Source organism: Ovis aries, chromosome 3, assembly GCF_016772045.2.
Source record: "Ovis aries strain OAR_USU_Benz2616 breed Rambouillet chromosome 3, ARS-UI_Ramb_v3.0, whole genome shotgun sequence".
NCBI classification, from domain to species: Eukaryota; Metazoa; Chordata; class Mammalia; order Artiodactyla; family Bovidae; genus Ovis; species Ovis aries.
In genome coordinates, this window is record NC_056056.1 from 189677065 (window position 1) to 189695911 (window position 18847).

An 18847-nucleotide genomic window follows, 5' to 3' on the forward strand; every position below is an offset into this window, starting at 1 on the left:
AAGTTAAATTTCTTAAGCTAATAGAGGTAGATAGGAAAACTTCTACTCTCTCCATCATCCTTCCATTCAGTTGAATCTCCTGAGTATATAACATTGCTAAAATATTGCCTTTTTTCTTTTTCCTTCTTTCCCAAAACGTCCCATGAGAACACTGGTGGGCCCGTGTGTTTCTTGGGAAGTTCAGCTTCTTTTGAAAATGGTGATATTATCTCATCACACTGCAAGCTTGTTAGGAGGACTCCTTCTTTCTCCTGCTTTTTATTTCTCAAGTCCCCATGTTCCTGCTGCACTAAGCGAGATTTGCTGCTTTCATCAGTTCATATCACTTTTGGCTCAATAACAACAGAAAGCTAGAAAGTTTCTGCTTCTTACCACATTGCTAGTATTTCTCTTTCAGATGGTGGGTACCTCCGACTTGTTCTTTCTCCTGTCCCCAAAACCAACTGTGTTTCCAGCAAAAGGCCTCGGCCTTTCCTGCAGAAATCATTAAGAGAGAACTCTAAGTCTTCAGGCCCATAAGCCATGAAATGCACTCCCATTCAACATGATACCAATTTCCTTGGAAAGTTCTAAGACAAAAAGTTTGAACATAAAAGATTAGAAATCATCCAGTTTCATTTCACTGAAGATGTATTTTTAACAGCACAGCAGAATGATCTAATATGCAAACATTAAATATGTCAGAACTATGAGTGACTTAGAATCAAGTGCATTTAGAGACCAGAATATGGACAGATACGTTTGGATAAATAGATTCAAAGACTTGATGAAAGACCTGGACCAAGTCCTTTGTTTTAAGAGAGAAGATGTTACTGCTGCTTTTGAACATTTGCAGCAAACTGGGCAGAAACTAACTGATCTAAAATTGTGCCAGTTAAGTGAAGACATTTTTTTAAAAAGGGGGTGTTAGCCAAAGTTGGAATTTTTAATAAAGGAGGTATAAATCTAGATTTTTCAGGTTTAAATGAAAACATGTGGTCCTTAATTATAGACAGCTACTGTTTTTCTTAAATAAACGAAGGGCTAATTTATATTTGTGTTTTCTTTATCATAAAAAGTAGATAGAAATAGACACCAAATTGCTATCTCTGCAGCCCTAACTGCAAATAGGATATGTTTTTTAGATTCTTACCGGCCATTTGCAAGTCTTTAAATCCTTGCTTTGGAATTAGCCTTGTCATTAAAACTCCTCCTTTAGAATGAATGGGACTTCCCTTCAAAGAAGAGCATTCTGTGGAGTGATGAAAGGCCTGTGCTGTGTAATGTCCACCAGCAACAAAGGGATGCAATTACGATAAGAATTTAAATGTGAAATGAAATTGTGAAAAACAAACATACTGAAAACTTAATGTACATTATGGTAGAATTCTTTAGAGGGAAAAATAAAAAGCTGCAATGTGTCAGAGAATCAGTCACGAAATCGTTTCTCTGAGACAGTAGAACTGATAGGCATGGAAACCGTCTTTTACATTATCCGTTTTATAGGCCTAGAACTTTGATCTTAATGTGGTCATCCTTCCTAGAACAAAAGAGACGGTCCAGGAGGTGGGCAGTGATCTTCAGAATACAGAGAGACTACAGATCTTTCAATTGCCATCGTGGTTTTGTACCAGACACCATTTAAATTTTTTTCTCAGTCTGTTGTAATAAGCATGCCTAAGGCAGTCAAGCACAGACCTTCATACAATAAATGTTTTGAAGGCAGTGGCTATTAGACACACCTTGGCTGTTATTTACTCAGACCTAATGCAGTTCACCACGCCTAGGTAAATAGAAGACGTTGCCCCTGCAACTATCAGCACAGCTGGTGCCCAGGACAACATACAACAAATCCTATTGCAAGGATCTAAGCCTGAGATTGGTGATTTTACACTGAGAGTCTCTTGAATCTTCCTGGCATTCATGAGGTTAAATCCTAGAACATCTAAGAAGAAAGAAAGTAAGTACTTCTAACACAGTGCTGGAAAAGGGCTAATAAATTCTTCAACATTAACACCATAGTCTGATGCAAATGAATTTAATCTCTTTTAATCTCCTTGATATTCAGGGAGAAATGCAGGCTAGTGGATTAAATATGCAAGTCTTCTTTTGTTGCCAGTATTGCAAATATGACAGTAATCTTATATCATCAACATTACTGGAAAGCTACTTCTTAGCTATATTGAACATATTTCCCTATTGAACATTTGTACACTTGGAATTTTGATAATGAGCACATTAATTAATTTTCAAGATCCTGAATGTTTTCTTTCATAAAATTTTGATTTTTGGAAACAGACAAAGTTTTCTGTGTATGTTACTACACCAATATCTTTTGAAATAGATAAGATGTTTTACTTTTGCCATAAGTGTATTGAAAGCTTTTTTTGGTGCTATCTTAAAAAGATCTGCTAACCATAAGGTTTTTGTGAGAAAGCAAAAGAGATTAGGAATTTTTAGACTTTCTATCTAATACCAAAGTATTCACAAGATGATGAGAAATATGTTCTCATAGTAAATATTTTCTGTTATACTTTTATAGCCAAATGTTTCAATAAGATATTTCAAACTCTGGAATCACTCCCACTCATATGAAGTTTAAATATGTATTTCTCAAGTCATTAATTCATTATCACATTGGTGGAAGTGTATTTATATAGCTCAGTGCATTACACTTTCTGCTGACAGTAAGAATTCAGAAAAGGATGAGCTGATTTTGTAAACTGGTTGTCTTGACAAGTTATGGATTTGTACTTAGTCTAGGGCTCTTTCTCTGAATTAGGGAGGAGGTTAATTTTGGTTTTGTAATGGGCTTCCCTGGTGGCTCAGACCACAAAGAATCTGCCTGCCAGTGCAGGAGACTTGAGATCTATCCCTGGGTCGGGAAGATCCTCTGGAGAAGGGAATCGCCATTCTTGCCTGGAGAATTCCATGGACAGAGGAGCCTGCTGGGCTATAGTCCATGGGGTCACAAAGGTTGGACACAACTAAACAACTAACACACACACACACACACACACACACACACACACACACACACACACACATTGGTGCTTGAAGTGAAAGCAGAATGCCTCTTTTCTACCACCATATTAAAAAAAACAATCAGTATCTTTCAGAGATTATATTATCTGGAAAGGTCAATGGAAAGCAAGAAAACTAAGATAATGACATCCGGTCCCATCACTTCATGACAAATAGATGGGAAAACAATGGAAACAGTGACAGACTTTATCTTTGGGGGCTCCAAAATCACTGCAGATGGTGAGTGCAGCCAGGAAATTAAAAGACACTTACTCCTTGGAAGAAAAGCTATGACCAACCTAGACAGCATATTAAAAAGCAGAGAAATTACTTTGCTGACAAAGGTCCTTCTAGACAAAGCTAGAGTTTTTCCAGTAGTCATATATGGATGTGAGAGATGGACTATAAAGAAAGCTGAGCTCCAAAGAATTGAAGCTTTTGAACTGTGGTTTTGGAGAAGACTCTTGAGAGTTCCTTGGACTGCAAGGAGATCAAACCAGTCGATCCTAAAGGAAATCAGTACTGAATATATTGGAAGGACTGCTGCTGATGCTGAAGCTCCAATACTTCGGTCACCTGATGCGAAGAACTAACTCATTGGAAAAGACCCCAATGCTGGGAAAGATTGAAGGCAGGAGGAAAAGGGGACAACAGAGGATGAGATGGTTGGATGGCATCACTGACTCAATGGACATGAGTTTGAGCAAGCTTCGGAAGTTGGTGATGGATGGGGAAGCCTGGTGTGCTGCAGTTCATGGGGTCACAAACAGTCGGACACGACTGAGTGAACTGAAATTAGGAGGTACCCCCAGACTTCTTCAGATAAAGCGTGTGTGTGTGTGTGTGTGTGTGTGTAAAGAAGGGATTAGAGAATGTACTTCAATGCTTAAACAAAACAACTCTTTCAAAGGCCCTTAACTCTGAAAATCCTCCAAACTTTATAAGTCATTCATTCTTCATCAGGACAATAGAAAGCTTCTAAGAAATTTAAGAGGCACACTCACATTTTCTTCTCTTTTTAGTCTGTGATTTTGAGATAAAGTTAATTGATAAGGACTTTGGCTAGCCATTCGAGACAAAAACTACTTCCTTCAGAGTCTTTTTCTTCATTTCATACAGGAAGGGCATACTGGTGGGTTTGTTCCACTCTTTTCTGGATAGAAATATGGCTTCAGTCGTTAGTCATTTATTTCTTTGACCAGAAATTTAACAAATATTTAGTGAGCATCTACAGTATACATAGCTAGGCACTGTGGAGGATAGAAAGATGAAAGAGGCGCAATCTGCCTGTGTTTAACCAAAATAATAGCAACACCAAGAAGAATGTGATCAGTGTCTCAAGAGATGGTCACTAAAACTGTGATGTTACTGATTGATGTGCTTTGTCTGCTACTCTTGGTAATTATGCCTAGAAACATCCAGAAAATACTTCCATGTATCCATATTTTTAAGTCATAGTGATCTGTAGGTCCAGACAGAGCAAACTATAAATTAAAACCACATGACCTGTCAGAAGAATTTGTGATGAGAGAGATGAAATTCAGTCAACACTATTGCCATCTAAGTTATAAGAACAACTCTCTTTGGTAACTTGTTAGATATGCTCATGTTATAAGAGTAGAAAATGCCTGCTTTTAAAAAATAAATATAATGTGAAGATCATGTTCAATGTTTTTTTTTTAGTCTAAATGACAATAAAAAGTTTAAAAATATTTTTAAAATTTAAAAATATTTAAACTGGTTTAAAGTTAGGTAGAAAACAACCAAGCAAATAAAAAGCAGAGATTCTCTCTTGCTTTAGCTCCGAAATCAAAGAGTCTAATGTTTATGGGAGATGATAAGTTATATTGTCACAGGATTTAAAAATTTCATTATCAGTGCAAAATAAGTCAAACCTATAGTCAACTTCTTAATGTCACAAGCATATATCAACATTTGAATATGAAACAAGTCTATATTTCCTTTTTTGAATTATTCATTTTTGTATCAGAGATAATGTTTATGCAAACCAGTGAAAATTTGTTGGCTATAAGTACATTCTTTGGTGGTTTACTGTTAACCCTCCAGAGATAGAAGCTATAATTTTTATTTCTCAATTTTCATTTTAATTCGCATAGTTAAAAAAAGCCCCTAGATTTTTAAAGGCAGTTAAGCATGTTCGACTGGAAGATCTATTGATTCATCCTTTTGAACACTCACCGTGGAGATAGGTAGTATTAAATCACAGCTGAGTTTAGGTACTATATTTCACACAGCATTTGCATTTTTAAGTAGTGATGGTTGTGAAATAAAGCCTGTTTTCGTTCATCAGAGATAATTTCTTTGACTGACTCGTTCAATAACAGATCTGACAAGGCCTTTGGTGACTGAGTTCTCTCAAGGCTCAAGCCAATGTCAGCTTAACCGGCCTCTTCCCACCTCATTATGTTGATAGTCTATTTAGAAATTGCAGACTAACTCTGTAACAGCAAATAACCTGGTTCAGCGTGATCAAAACCTCATGTCTCCTGTCTACCCAAACCCGTTCCTTAAAGAAGAGGGTAAATTTGTCCAGCCCTGAGTAAAAGAAGTTTGTAAATGAATAAAGATATATTTGGAAAATCTCAATCCTCCATTCATTTAGTTATAGAGCTTAATGAGCAGTATTACTGTACTCAGCGTGCACATATAAATGCTTCTAATGTCGCCTCATTGATGTTTTATGTGTTTTGGCTCCTGCTCTTCTTCAGATCCTCTGTAGCAAGTGTCTGAATAAGTGCAAGTGCATCTTAAATATAACTCCCAAGTTCATTGCTGGAGTTAATTTTGTTTTCATTTGGCTTTGAGTTGCTCAGGAGAGGGGCTGCCTCAGCTGTTTCCTTTACAGTTTTCCTGATAGCAAGACATGCGTGCTTGCCACTGGGACTCAATGGGCATCATCACTTGCTTGCCATCAGAGCTTTATTAATAAGCAGAGAACTGAAAAATAAGGTTGGTTGGAAGCATGTGATAAAGCCAGATGGAAGGAAGGCCTTATCTGCCAGGCAGATTTGGACTCGATAATGTGTAAGTGTGAGCAGGGTGAGCGGAGCCACAGGAGCTGCACCAGAGGCAGCCAAACTCAGCAGGTGGACAGAGTGGTGGGTTTGGAGGAAAGGATGGACTAGGCAGTGTGCAGCCTAGAGTTTAGGCGATACATATAGAGTGTAAATGTATATCACAGTGAAGGAAAGCCCTGATCATTAAAGTCTGAAGGAAGCGGTGAGATTCAGAGTTGGAAGAAAATAATTGAGCAAAAAAGGGAAAGAGAGACTATTCTAGTATGCTACAGACATTAATGGAATTAATGAAATTTCAACAATAAAATTATTTTTGACAAAAACTCATGTCTTCCTCACCAGGTTAAATAGTTTTTTCCTCCCTCCTTTCCTTCCTTGTGTCTCCTCCTTCTCCTCTTCCTTCTTCAATAAACACTGTCAACAAATCCTACATTTTATTCCACCCCCAACCCACCCAGTGTCTTGGTTTGATTTTATTGATTGGAAACTGCCTTCCTTTGAACTATTCATTTCTGCAAAATAAGTTATCAGACCTTGAAATGAATGACACAAAAAAGTTTAAGAATAAATTCTCTGGAGATTTTTTTTCTCAGATAAGTACGCAGAGTGTTATGGACATGGGTTTTTGAAGAGTCCTTTGGGTTCCACAGTTTCCTTGGACTCTCTTGGCAGAGGTCTGGAAAGTCTCTCCGGTTCCTCTAAGATTTGCATGTCTGCTCAGTCGCTTGAGTCGTGTTGGACTCTTTGCAACCCCATGGACTGTAGCCTGCCGAGCTCCCCTGTCCATGGGATTCTCCAGGCAAGAATACTGGAATAGGTTGCCACGTCCTCCTCCAGGCGATCTTCCTGACCCAGGGATTGAACCTGCATCTCTTGGATTGCAGGTAGACTCTTCACCCGCCAAGCCACCTGGGAAGCCCATCTAAGATTTATGTCTGTTAAATGAGGCCTGACTCTCCAGGAATGTGACCTGTACATGTTGCTTGCTTCCATCGGCATAGCTTGCTTTTCTTGTCAGACCCTCCTCCCCTGCTGTGTGTGTATGTGTGTGTGTGATAGCGAGAGAGAGGGGCGAGAGATAGCAGGCAAGTGAAGTGTCTTTTATCAAAGGTATTAGCATATAGGACCAGAGGACTGAGCACACTCTTGTGTGTTCGAATCTAAATTGAATCACCGAGCAAAAGACTCCATTAAGAGAAAGGAGAATTGGGACTTCCCTGGTGCTGCCAATCCAGGGGCCCAGGTTCCATTCTTGGTCAGGGAACTAGATCCCCCATGCTGCAACTAAGAGTCTGAATGCTGCAACTGAAAGATTCCACATGCCCCAGTGAAGATTGAAGATCCCATGGACCACAACTAAAACCTGGGTTTTTTTTGTTGTTGTTGTTGGTCACTCAGTCATGTCTGACTCTTTGCGACCCCATATACCCCATGGAATTCTCCAGGCCCAGAATACTTTGAGTGCATAGCTTTTCCCTTCGCTAGGGGATCTTCCCAACCCAGGGATCGAACCCAGGTTTCCCGCATTGCAGGTGGATTCTTTACCAGCTGAGTCACAAGGGAAGCCTTGGGCAGCCAAATAAATAAATATTTTTTCAAAAGAGAAAGCAGAGTGGAACTCTAAGTATAGTTGATGCTGATCTGAGAAGTTCCAGAACTATAATGCTAATATTGGAGTCACTCTTTAGGAGGGACCAGTGTGACTCCGTAAGGCGCTGCATGAATGCATGCTGGGTCGCTTCAGTCGTGTCCAACTCTGTGCGACCCTGTGGACAGCAGCCCACCAGGCTCCTCTGTCCAAGGGATTCTCTAGGCAAGAGTCCTGGAGTGGGTTGCCATTGCCTTCTCCAATGAGAAGGTGCTAAATTTACGTAAAAGATTGGAATGGACGGAGTTGTCTTTCCTGGTCCCAAGTCACCAAAGTAATGAAGCTTAGGAACAGCATCTCTCCAAAATACTTTGTTTTTCATTTACAAAAAGGAGGAACAAAAGGCTCCTTGTTTTGTAAGTCATCAACTGCTCTAAATCTATAATCAGCTTTATTCCAGGAAAGAGGGAACTGATTCAACTGAATGATTTTCAGAGACAGTATGCGTGTATGTATGCATGTTCTGTCATGCCCAGCTCTTTGCGACTCCATGGACTAGTCTGTGAAGCTCCTCTGTCCAGGGAATTTTCCAGGCAAGAATACTGGAATGGGTTGCCATTTTCTACTCCACAAAGACAGTATATTTTTGGTAAATTGAAGATATATAGCTTTATAGTTTAAAGTTCAGTCTCTAGAGTCAAACAAACCTGGGTTTAAATCTTTGTCTGATATTTTATTAGCTTTATGAATTTGGGCAAGTTGCTTAAACTCTGTAACCCTCTGTTTAATAATCTATAAAAGAAGGATAACAATAGAACTTATCTCTTAGGATTTGGGGGAGGACTTAATGAAGTTAAAAACATAAAGTTCTTGGAACCATGCCTGACATAGAGTAAATGCTCAATAATGTTAGTGAATTTTACCATTATGATTATTTTCAATCTAAGTTTTCCTTCTCCCAGATTAATATTGAATTGCTATTCTTTTTTTTTTTAATTTATTTTTGGCTGCACTGAGTCTTTATTGCTGTTTTAGGCTTCTCTATTTGCTACAAGCAGGGGCTGCTCTCTAGTTGCTGCTCACAGGCTATGGAGCGTGGACTTAGTTGCTCCGCTGCAAGTGGGATCTTCCCGGACCAGGGATCAAGCCCATGTCACCTGTATTGACAGGCGGATTCTTAACCACTGGAAACCAAGGAAGTCTTGAATTGCTATTCTTAGCTGACTGTGTTTATTCCTATCTCCAAAATATCAATGTACTAGAGTCAGCTATCTAATAATTTAGCAACATTTTAATTATTTATTAGGTACAAATGATTTTAGCAGATGCCATATGAGAGATGATAAAGACATGAAAAATTGAGTATTGGTCATGAGACTCCTGTTGCCAGGTTAAAGAGACAGAAGATAAATACACAGAAAAAAGAGAAGAAAATGTGCGAGTGAGTTCTTTAATAAATTAATTAGTTTGCTATTAACAGAATTAATAAAAAATAAGTGCTGTAGTTTTTATTATTAACATTTAAACAGTTTTTTGGTTAAATTATTCATATGCATGGGGAAAATGTAGACAGAACACAAAAGTATACACTTTCAAGTACATTTCAAGATTCCTTTTTTTATTTTTATTATTTACTTTCAGGAACTTCCTTTAGGCATTCTTTTAGAGTAAATCTGTTGACAAATTCTCTTTGTTTTGTAATGTGTTGATTTCCTCTTCATTACCAAAGGATACTTTCACTGGATATAGAATTCTAGGTTGCTGGATGTTTACTTTCAGCACCTGAAAAATGTTGTCACTTTCTACAAGCCCTCATGGCTTCTGATGAGAAATTCTCTGTCTTTTAATTGATTTTCCCCTCTAGGTAAGACATCACTTGTCTCTTGCTGCTCTTAAGAATTTTTTCTTTGCCTTTGGTTTTCAGAAGTTTGACTATGATGTGTGTTATTGTAGAATTCTTTTGAGTTTCTATTTGGAGTTCCCTGGTGGCTCAGAGGTTAAAGCGTCTGCCTGCAATGTGGGAAACCTTGGTTCAATCCCTGGGTCGGGAAGATCCCCTGGAGAAGGAATCGGCAACCCACTCCGGTGTTCTTGCCTGGAGAATCCCATAGACGGGGGAGCCTGGTGGGCTACAGTCCACGGGGTTTTAAAGAGTTGAACATGACTGAGCGACTTCACTTCACTTCACTTCCTTCACTTAGTGTCTTCAATATGTATGCATTGTTCCAAATTTGGGAAATTTTCAACCATTATCTAAAGATGTTTTTTCAGCCCTGCTTCTTTCTCCTGTCCTTCTGGAACTCCAGTGACACAAATGTTAGGCCTTTTGTTATACAGACTCTGTCCCCATCCCCCCACCCTCCCACCCCATTTTTTTTTTTCCCTAGTCCATTTTCTCTCTGTTTTGATTGGGTTATTTCTATTGTTCTGTCTTCAAGTTTACTGATTATTTTTTCTGTCCTCCCCATTCTCTTAATTGAGCATATCCATTAAGTTTTTTTCTTCTTTTTTTGATTATTGTATTCCTCAATCCTGAAATTTCTATTTGTTTCTAATTTATATCATCCTTATAAAAACTATAGCTTTCCATTGTTTTCATTTGTTTCAAGAATGTTCACAATTGTTAAAGTATTTTTATGATGGCTGCCAGAAAGTCTCTGTCAGATAATCCAACATCTGTATTATTTCAGTTAGCATCTAAACAGATGAATATTGATTTTTCTCTTTCAAGTTGCGATTTTGCTGCTTCTTGTATGATGAGTGATACTCATTTGTATACTAGACATTTACAGTGCCATGTTATGAAACTCTGGATCTCATTTAAATCTTCTGGTTTAGGAGAATTTCTCTGACACTTTTCCAGAGGGGATGTTAGTGGGAGGCTGCCTCCTCAATGCCAGGTGGTGGTAGAAGTCTGGGTGCCCACTTGGTCTCTGTTGACAGCTGAGGGACAGAGTGGGCAGGAGCGGTCCTATAGCTGATAAGCAGGCAGAGGAGTCAGGCTCCCCACTAGGCCAGCAGCGACATGACCCTGGCCAGGGGGAGACGGTGCCTCCTTGCTGCTTCCTATCTGGTCTCCACCGATGCAGCTTTGAAGGCGGAGTGCCTTGCTACAGTGAGGGTGGCGGTCCACATCTAACACGTATGGGGAGATACAGGGATGCTTCGTTACCACCAGCTGAGGTTCAAACTTCAGGCTCCCCCTGTGATCTCTACTGACATTGGGAGTGAGAAGCAATGTTACTGTCAGGCTAGAATGAAATTCCTGACTCCACTAAGGGAGAGGGTGGCCTGCTATGGGCCAGCAAGATCTCTAACCCCCTCTTGGCCTTTGCTGACAGTGCTGTGAGTGGGCTGTACATTTTTCTCTCACCTTTGGGGTGGTGTCAGTGGAGACATTTGGAAGCCAAGCCCCGCTTAGCACCAATGGTGGAGACCAAGTGGGGAGCAGGAATGAGGTACCCCTCGCCCTTAGGCTAACAGTGGATTGGGGTAGGGGCAGTTATTATCTAAGCATTCTCTATCTTCCTTGGTTACTCCTTTCCTTCCTTGGTTACTCCTTTCCGAGTCCTTTGGTTCGAGAGAATTGACTTGCCTTGGGGCTGTTTTTCCCCTGTCTGTGCTCATTGACTCTTACAGGTGACTGCTTCTCCAGCAAAAAGAAAATCCAGGGAGACACTTCAGTGTCTTTCCCCAGGTCCTGAGCTCTCTACCTTCTCTCTACCTGTCAAAGTCTTCTCTCTCTTTTTTTTAAAAATTGTTTATTTATTTTTGGCTGCACTGGGTCTTCATTTCTGTGCATGGACTGCAGAGAGTGGGGGCTACTCTCTTTTGGTGGAGCATGTGCTTTAGGGTGTGCAGGCTCAGTAGTTGTGGCTTGAGGGCTCTGGAGTATGGGTTCAGTATTTGTGGCTCATGGATTTAGTCGTTCCATGGCATCTGTGGTCTTCCCTGACCAGGGATCGAACTGGTATTTCCCGCATTGGCAGGTGAATTCTTAACCACTGGACCACCAGGGAAGCCCTCAGAATCTTCTTACATTTATTTTACATATAATGTCAGGAGTTTTAGTTGACCTCCTTTTTGTTCCTGTCTTTGAGCCATAACTCATAACTGGTGAACATGTAAATTTATTCTGTCCTTTGTGTTATAAATAATTTTCCAGTAAACATCTTTATGACTAGAACCTTAGGATAGATGAACAGGAAAGGAAATAACCAACCTGAAGTATGTGAACATATTTAAAATTTTTCATATTTTTACCGAATTATTTTCCAGAAGGAACATACCCACATGTACTTTTACTAGCAATGTGTAAAAATGCTCATTTCAAAAGATACCCTAGACAACTGTAAAATTTTCCTAATTTTAAAGATGCAAATTGGTACGAGAGTTAAATATCTACCATGCTTTTAAATAATATGAAGGATTAGCATCATTTATCGGAGAAGGCAATGGCGCCCCACTCCAGTACTCTTGCCTGGAGAATCTCAGGGACGGGGGAGCCTGGTGGGCTGCCATCTCTGGGGTCGCACAGAGTCAGACACGACTGAAGCAATTTAGCAGCAGCATTATTTATTATAAAATAATCCACCAAAAAAAAGGTATAACAATCATAACATCACCTTTTTGAATGCTTAAACAGTGTCAGGCATGCTGCTGAACCTTTAACATTTTATTCTCATACCAACTTAATGAGGTAAGTATTATGATCTTCATTTTATGAGACTTGGCGAGTAGAGACAATTTGCCTAGGTCACATAATTAATAAGTGGTAGAACTGAAATTTAATCCAGTGTTCTCCAGCTCCAGATCTCTCTTGTGGATTCACTGTGGGCAGTAATAGTGAGCTGATTTGTTTAAATGATTCACAGGCTCATTCACTGTCAGAAATGGAGGGCAGCATTAGAACATTTCCTCACTGAGTATCAGCAGATGGCACAAGAGAAAACCTTATTCAGTCTACTGATTCCAATTTCAATATACAGCTATTAATAAGTGGTGATGGAGAAAATCAATCAAAGATGCCAGATCTTCACCTTAATTGCAGACTATTCAGTTCAGTTCAGTTCAGTCACTCAGTTGTGTCTGACTCTTTACGACCCCATGAATTGCAGCACGCCAGGCCTCTGTCCATCACCGACTCCCAGAGTTCACTCAGACTCATGTCCATTGAGTCAGGGATGCCATCCAGCCATCTCATCCTCTGTCGTCCCCTTCTCCTCCTGCCCCCAATCCCTCCCAGCATCAGAGTCTTTTCCAATGAGTCAACTCTTCGCATGACGTGGCCAAAGTACTGGAGTTTCAGCTTTAGCATCATTCCTTCCAAAGAAATCCCAGGGCTGATCTCCTTCAGAATGAACTGGTTGGATCTCCTTGCAGTCCAAGGGACTCTCAAGAGTCTCCTCCAGCACCACAGTTCAAAAGCATCAATTCTTCGGTGCTCAGCCTTCTTCACAGTCCAACTCTCACATCCATACATGACCGCAGGAAAAACCGTAGCCTTGACTAGGCGGACCTTAGTTGGCAAAGTAATGTCTCTGCTTTTGAATATGCAGACTATTAAAAACCTTCAAATCAACATCTAATTTTAAATTATGTGAATGATTTATTTTATGAGAAATAATGATCAAATCTGGAAGAAAACACAAGCTGACTTCTATCAAATTGGGGTTGGGTGGGATTAGATGTGACTAAGGCATCAATATGCTAAGGGATGGAAAAAGATATCTTTTGCTTTTAAAAAATTTTCACTCAAGCCCTTTAGAGATGAACTTTGATTACCATTAACGCTCTGCTATGATGACAGTGCTTTGAAATACTCAGAGGAATGAGCCAACAAGATACTTCCTTTCCAATCTCATCTAATGTAGCAATTATAATTTGAATCAGAGCCAAGGGAATTATAACAATTGCACAGAGTCAAATGGCAGGAAAACCAAGGTTTATTCCTCACATTTAGACCATCATTAGTGAAACCCTATGGACAGTCTGGAGACTATGAAAAATGTCATAAATTGGTGCAGGTGACTTTTATGCAAAGTGGACAGAGGTACAGAATTATTGTAAAAAGAATTTTTATCTAATAATTTGGAAGTCTAGAGAATGTGCCTGTATACAGAGATAAGTTAGGCCCCAAAGTTCCAGTTCAGCTATTTACCACAGCTGATTAAACTGACCCTACATAGGGAGAGATCAATTGTTCCCTGTTGCTGTGGTATGGTATCATTTGAACAGCCCAGATTTTCCCTTTGTGTCACTTGTTAAAATGGGTGGTGTGTGGAAATGATAAGACATAAATCAAAGTATGATAAAAATACTGAAATCCACATTTAATGCCTGTACTTGCTTGCAATGGGATTCTGATAAAACAAAAAGCCTATTATATATAAAGTTTAAATATTACGTTAATCAGAAGGCCTGCTACTGTTGACATCTGTTTTTATATTTAATTTTTGTTAATTAACAGTGTGTTTATTTAGAGAGAAGACAATACCTTATTAAATAGCTTTTCATACAAATACAAATGAAAGATTATTTGACAACCAATATGCAAACAGCATGTATTCATTTGAGAAAATGTTTGAGGGAAATCTTTTGTCTGCAAAATTTTAAAAGTATTTATTAATATATTATATTTACATATATGTATTTATCATTTTTTGCTTATTTATTCATTTATTTATATAAATCCTTGTTATTTATATCAGTTCAGTTCAGTTCAGTTGCTTAGTCGTGTCCGACTCTTTGCGCCCCCATGAATCGCAGCACACCTCCCTGTCCATCACCAACTCCAGGAGTTCACTCAGACTCATGTCCATTGAGTCAGTGATGCCATCCAGCCATCTCATCCTCTGTTGTCCCCGTCTCCTCCTGCCCACAATCCCTCCCAGCATCAGAGTCTTTTCCAATGAGTCAACTCTTCGCATGACGTGGCCAAAGTACTGGAGTTTCAGCTTTAGCATCATTCCTTCCAAAGAAATCCCAGGGTTGATCTCCTTCAGAATGGACTGGTTGGATCTCCTTACAGTCCAAGGGACTCTCAAGAGTCTTCTCCAACACCACAGTTCAAAAGCATCAATTCTTCAGCACTCAGCCTTCTTCACAGTCCAACTCTCACATCAATACATGACCACAGGAAAAACCATAGCCTTGACTAGATGGACCTTAGTTGACAAAGTAATGTCTCTGCTTTTGAATATGCTATCTAGGTTGGTTATAACTTTTCTTCCAAGGAGTAAGCGTCTTTTAATTTCATGGTTGCAGTCACCATTTGCAGTGATTTTGTTATTTGTATGCATGCTTGTTTTTCTGTTTCTCTGGAGATCATTAAACATTTTCTCCTGGTGAGGAAACCCTCCATTTCTTTATAAATTATTGAGAAAATTGATTAGTAACACTTCAGTTGTCAACTCTATGCTAGGATGACATACAGTGCAATCCATTGTGACATAAAGATGAAGGTTAACTCAACCCTGATGAAATTCGTTGAAGATAAAATTAGGAGATGTAGTCAAAGCATGAAAAATGCAAAAGAATCTGATTAAGTTTTGCTTCCTCTAATGAGATGAGATTTTATATGTAGAAGCTGGAGTGATTTACATTTATTACATATGTGTTTGTTGCACTCAAAATTCTGAAAAAAAGGTATTTATTTTTATAAAAACAAGGAATTAATATGAAATTTAGAGAAATAATGTATATAAATAAAATAACTCAAAACATATTCAGTGGAAGACATACCTGTCCATAGTTCATAGTACTTGTATACGGTTGGGTATATATGAAAAGAGTCAGTCACTCAGTCGTGTCCAACTCTTTGCAACCTACTAAGATCTTCTGTCCAAGGAATTCTCTAGGAGTGGGTAGCCATTCCCTCTCTAGGAGATCTTCCTGATCCAGAAACTGAACCTGGGTCTCCTGTATTGCAAGCAGATTCTTTACCATCTGAGCCACTAGGAAGCTCATGGGGTATATATGAAGAGTATATGTGTGTGTATGTGTATATATATAATTTAAGTATTTTTTTATGTTGAGTTCAGTTCAGTCGCTCAGTCATCTCCAACTCTTTGCAACCCCATGGACTGCAGCATTCCAGGCTTCCCTGTCCATCACCAACTCCTGGAGCATGTTCAAACTCATGTCTGTCAAGTCAGTGATGCCATCCAACCATCTCATCCTCTGTTGTCCCCTTCTCCTCCCGCCTTCAATCTTTCCCAGCATCAGGGTCTTTTCCAGTGAGTCAATTCTTTGCATCAGGTGGCCAAAGTATTGGAGTTTCAGCTTCAGCATCAGTCCTTCCAATGAATATTCAAGGCCGATTTCCTTTAGGATTGACTGATTTGATCTCCTTGCAGTCCAAGGCACTCTCAAGAGTCTCCTCCAACACCACACTTCAAAAGCATCAATTCTTCAGTGCTCAGCTTTCCTTATAGTCCAATTCTCACATCCATACATGACCACTGGAAAAACCATAGCTTTGACTAGATAGACCTTTGTTGGTAAAGCAATGTCTCTGCTTTTTAATATACTGTCTAGGTTGGTCATAACTTTTCTTCCAAGGAGCAAACATCTTTTAATTTCATGGGTGCAGTCACCATCTGCTGTGATTTTGGAGCCCCCAAAAATAAAGTCTGTCACTCTTTCCATTGTTTCCCCATCTATTTGCTGTGAAGTCATAGGACCGGATGCCATGATCTTAGTTTTCTGAATGTTGAGTTACAAGCCAACTTTGTTACTCTCCTCTTTCAGTTTCATCAAGAGATGCTTTAGTTCTTCGCTTTCTGCCATAAGTGCAATGTCATCTGCACATATGAGGTTATTGATATTTCTCCTGGCAATCTTGATTCCAGCTTGATTCATGTAGTCTGGCATTTCTCATGATGTACTCTGCATGTAAGTTAAACAAACAGGGTGACAATATACAGCCTTGATGTACTCCTTTCTTGATTTGGAACCAGTCTGTTGTTCCATGTCCAGTTCTAACTGTTGCTTCTTAACCTGCATACAGATTTCTCAGGAGGCAGGTCAGATGGTCTGGTATTCCCATCAGTCTCAGAATTTTCCACAGTTTATTGTGATCCACACAGTCAAAGGCTTTGGCATAGTCAATGAAGCAGAAGTAGCTGCTTTTCTGGAATTCTCTTACTTTTTCTATGATCCAGTGGTTGTTGGCAATTTGATCTCTGGTTCCTCTGCCTTTTCTAAATCCAGCTTGAACATCTGGAAGTGCAAGGGGACTGTTGAAGCCTGGCTTGGAGAAGTTTGAGTATTACTTTGCTAACATGTGAGATGAGTGCAATTGTGTGGTAGTTTGAACATTCTTTTGCATTGCTTTTCTTTGGGATTGGGATGAAAATTGACTTTTTCCCATCCTGTGGCCACTGCTGAGTTTTCCAAATTTGCTGGCATATTGAGTGTGGCACTTTCACAGCATCATCTTTTAGAATTTGATATAGCTCAACTGGATTTCCATCACCTCCACTAGCTTTGTTCATAATGAGCACTTGACTTCACATTCCAGGATGTTTGGCTCTAGGTGGGTGATCACACCATATATATTTTACATATATATATATATATATATATAAACTTTTAACTTTGGGAGATAAGAAAGTTTAACAGTATGTTTTGTTATATATGTTGTAACCGCTTTTGAGAATCAAAGTATTGTTGGTTATAGCTGTAGGAAATAAGAAGTATATCCATGCCGCTGCTGCTGCTGCTGCTGCTGCTGCTAACTCGCGTGAGTCTTGTCCGACTCTGTGCGATCCCAGAGACGTCAGCCCACCAGATTCCCTCGTCCCTGGGATTCTCCAGGCAAGAACACTGGAGTGGGTTGACATTTCTTTCTCCAATCTGTGAAAGTGAAAATTGAAAGTGAATTGCTCAGTTGTGTCTGACCCTCAGCAACTCCAGGGACTGCAGCTTTCCAGACTCCTCCTTCCATGGGATTCTCCAGACAGGAGTACTGGAGTGGGGTGCCATTGCCTTCTCCTTGCTGCTTGGAAACAAATGAATGTATTTACAACTTACATTTTATATCAGACTTGATATAAAAGAATACTTACACATTAATAAGAGCAAAAATAACCCAATTGAAAATTTGGCAAAATATGAGAGAACCTGAAAAAAATTGAACCTCAACTGTGATCAACTATAATGAATGAGATATGATATATTGCTCACTGAATTGACCAAGAAAGGGCAAATATTCAGAGTTGGTTGGTGATGGTATAGGGGCATGGGTGCTGTTGATAAAAGTATAAAGTAGTATATATTTTTAGAAAACTTTTTGACAGTATATTAAAAATATAGACATGTAGCTGATTAATTCCATTGTACAGCAAAAGCAGCTATGAATGAATGAATGAATTCGCTCAGTCGTGTCTGACTCTTTGCGACCCCATGGACTGTAAGCCTACCAGGCTCCTCTGTCCATGGGATTTTCCAGGCAATGGTACTGGAGTGGATTGCCATTTCCTTCTCCAGTGGATCTTCCCAACCCAGGGTTCGAACCTGGGTCTCCCGCATTGTAGACAGATGCTTTACTGTCTGAGCCACCAGGGAAGTCTATACCTTAATTAAAAAAAATAAATGTATATGTCCTTTAATCTCACAATTGGACTTAAACAATCTATCATATAGAAATATTCATATACCTGCACTAAGATATCTGTGTTTGAGTGTTCACTGCAACCTTGTTCATAATACCATAAAGAGTGATATTTAAATGTTCATTTATAGGGTAGTAATGACAAAAATTATGGTTTTCTGGACTGCTATAAATTCATTAACCAGGGAACTTTATATTAGGGCCATACAATTTATCATCCAAATTAGGCTATTTTTGACAGTGAAAAAGGGCACTATTAATAGTTAATCCAGGACAGTGGGATAAACCTAGACATGTGATTGCTGAACTCAGTATGCACTGATGTGGAAAAAAGCCCAAAACACATTGTTAGGTAAAGAAAGCATTTGAAAGAAAGAAAGAGAGAAAGAAAAAGAAGAGAGGGAGGAAGGGAGGAAAGAGAGAGAGGGAATTAAAGATATATATATATTTGAATCTTTCAAAACTAAAACTGTGAATGTGAATATTTGTATAAATGCCTAGAAAGAAGCATAGAAAAATGCACTAGACTGCTAATATGTATTAACTTCTGGGACGGGCTGTGGAATTAAGGAGAAGGGTAAAGATAAACTTATTCTTTTAAAC

General features: G+C 39.2%; 1 protein-coding gene across 10 annotated transcripts in view; it reads left to right on the forward strand.

Annotated features, from left to right (window-relative positions):
* The window catches only part of LMNTD1 (lamin tail domain containing 1), a 507654-nt gene that overhangs the window by 66997 nt on the left and 421810 nt on the right, over positions 1-18847 (forward strand). The window contains exon 1 of one of the 10 annotated variants that reach the window (XM_060413308.1): positions 1836-1939. The exons of the other annotated variants lie outside the window; for them this stretch is intronic. The gene's annotated coding sequence lies outside the window, so the exon portion shown is untranslated. Of the gene's footprint in view, positions 1-1835; positions 1940-18847 lie in introns of those variants that run through there. 10 annotated transcript variants of the gene reach the window in all.